General features: G+C 50.7%; 4 non-coding genes across 4 annotated transcripts; all 4 read left to right on the forward strand.

Moving 5' to 3' along the window:
* The first annotated feature begins 227 nt into the window (after positions 1-227).
* On the forward strand, positions 228-346 carry LOC123153878 (5S ribosomal RNA). Its single transcript, XR_006476586.1, has one exon. It is a non-coding gene; the product is annotated as a 5S ribosomal RNA (ribosomal RNA).
* A 297-nt stretch (positions 347-643) lies between these two features.
* Positions 644-762, forward strand: LOC123153793 (5S ribosomal RNA). The gene has a single exon (XR_006476573.1). It is a non-coding gene; the product is annotated as a 5S ribosomal RNA (ribosomal RNA).
* Positions 763-983: 221 nt separating this feature from the next.
* Positions 984-1,102, forward strand: LOC123153155 (5S ribosomal RNA). Its single transcript, XR_006476383.1, has one exon. It is a non-coding gene; the product is annotated as a 5S ribosomal RNA (ribosomal RNA).
* A 297-nt stretch (positions 1,103-1,399) lies between these two features.
* Positions 1,400-1,518, forward strand: LOC123151896 (5S ribosomal RNA). Its single transcript, XR_006475911.1, has one exon. It is a non-coding gene; the product is annotated as a 5S ribosomal RNA (ribosomal RNA).
* The last annotated feature ends 243 nt before the right edge of the window (positions 1,519-1,761 follow it).

Raw genomic sequence — 1,761 nt, forward strand, 5'->3', positions numbered from 1 at the left:
CATTCCCTTTTTAATTTTTTTTGCGCTGCTTGCAAAACAAAACGCACTTACTCACGAGTCTAGCGGCGGCGTTGTGGTTCGGCAAGCGTGTGCTTGAGAGGGAGGGGTGGAAACCGCGTTAAACTCGTCTCCGTAGTTGAGAGGGAGCGGCCAAAGCAATGTACAATCGTCTTTGTAGTGCTGCTGGGAGGGGCAAGGATAAGGGACGAAGACGGGGGTAACACGTTGGATGTGATCATACTAGCACTAAAGCACTGGATCCCATCAGAACTCCGAAGTTAAGCGTGCGTGGGCGAGAGTAGTACTAGGATGGGTGACCTCCTGGGAAGTCCTCGTGTTGCATTCCCTTTTTAATTTTTTTTGCGCCGCTTGCAAAACAAAACACACGTGTAAGTAATATATTTACCGTGTTTTATTATTTTGCACGAGTGCGGTAAGTTATAGCCGGGTGCTCACGATTCACGAGTCTAGCGGAGGCGTTGTGGAGCGGCAAGCGTGCACTGGTGCGGTTGAGAGGGAGGGGTGGAAACCGCGTTAAACTCGTCTCCGTAGTTGATAGGGAGCGGCCAAAGCAATGTACAATCGTCTTTGTAGTGGAGTTGGGAGGGGCAAGGATAAGGGACGAAGACGGGGGTAACATGTCGGATGTGATCATACCAGCACTAAAGCATCGGATCCCATCAGAACTCCGAAGTTAAGCGTGCTTGGGCGAGAGTAGTACTAGGATGGGTGACCTCTTGGGAAGTCCTCGTGTTGCTTTCCCTTTTTAATTTTTTTTGCGCTGCTTGCAAAACAAAACGCACTTACTCACGAGTCTAGCGGCGGCGTTGTGGTTCGGCAAGCGTGCGCTTGAGAGGGAGGGGTGGAAACCGCGTTAAACTCGTCTCCGTAGTTGAGAGGGAGCGGCCAAAGCAATGTACAATCGTCTTTGTAGTGCTGCTGGGAGGGGCAAGGATAAGGGACGAAGACGGGGGTAACATGTTGGATGTGATCATACCAGCACTAAAGCACTGGATCCCATCAGAACTCCGAAGTTAAGCGTGCGTGGGCGAGAGTAGTACTAGGATGGGTGACCTCCTGGGAAGTCCTCGTGTTGCATTCCCTTTTTAATTTTTTTTGCGCCGCTTGCAAAACAAAACACACGTGTAAGTAATATATTTACCGTGTTTTATTATTTTGCACGAGTGCGGTAAGTTATAGCCGGGTGCTCACGATTCACGAGTCTAGCGGAGGCGTTGTGGAGCGGCAAGCGTGCACTGGTGCGGTTGAGAGGGAGGGGTGGAAACCGCGTTAAACTCGTCTCCGTAGTTGATAGGGAGCGGCCAAAGCAATGTACAATCGTCTTTGTAGTGGAGCTGGGAGGGGCAAGGATATGGCACGAAGACGGGGGTAACATGTCGGATGCGATCATACCAGCACTAAAGCACCGGATCCCATCAGAACTCCGAAGTTAAGCATGCTTGGGCGAGAGTAGTACTAGGATGGGTGACCTCGTGGGAAGTCCTCGTGTTGCATTCCCTTTTTAATTTTTTTTGCGCCGCTTGCAAAACAAAACGCACATGTAAGTAATATATTTACCGTGTTTTATTATTTTGCACGAGTGCGGTAAGTTATAGCTGGGTGCTCACGATTCACGAGTCTAGCGGCGGCGTTGTGGCGCGGCAAGCGTGCACTGGTGCGGTTGAGAGGGAGGGGTGGAAACCGCGTTAAACTCGTCTCCGTAGTTGAGAGGGAGCGGCCAAAGCAATGTACAATTGTCTT

The sequence above is a fragment of the Triticum aestivum genome, chromosome 1B (assembly GCF_018294505.1).
Source record: "Triticum aestivum cultivar Chinese Spring chromosome 1B, IWGSC CS RefSeq v2.1, whole genome shotgun sequence".
In the NCBI taxonomy this organism is placed as follows: Eukaryota; Viridiplantae; Streptophyta; class Magnoliopsida; order Poales; family Poaceae; genus Triticum; species Triticum aestivum.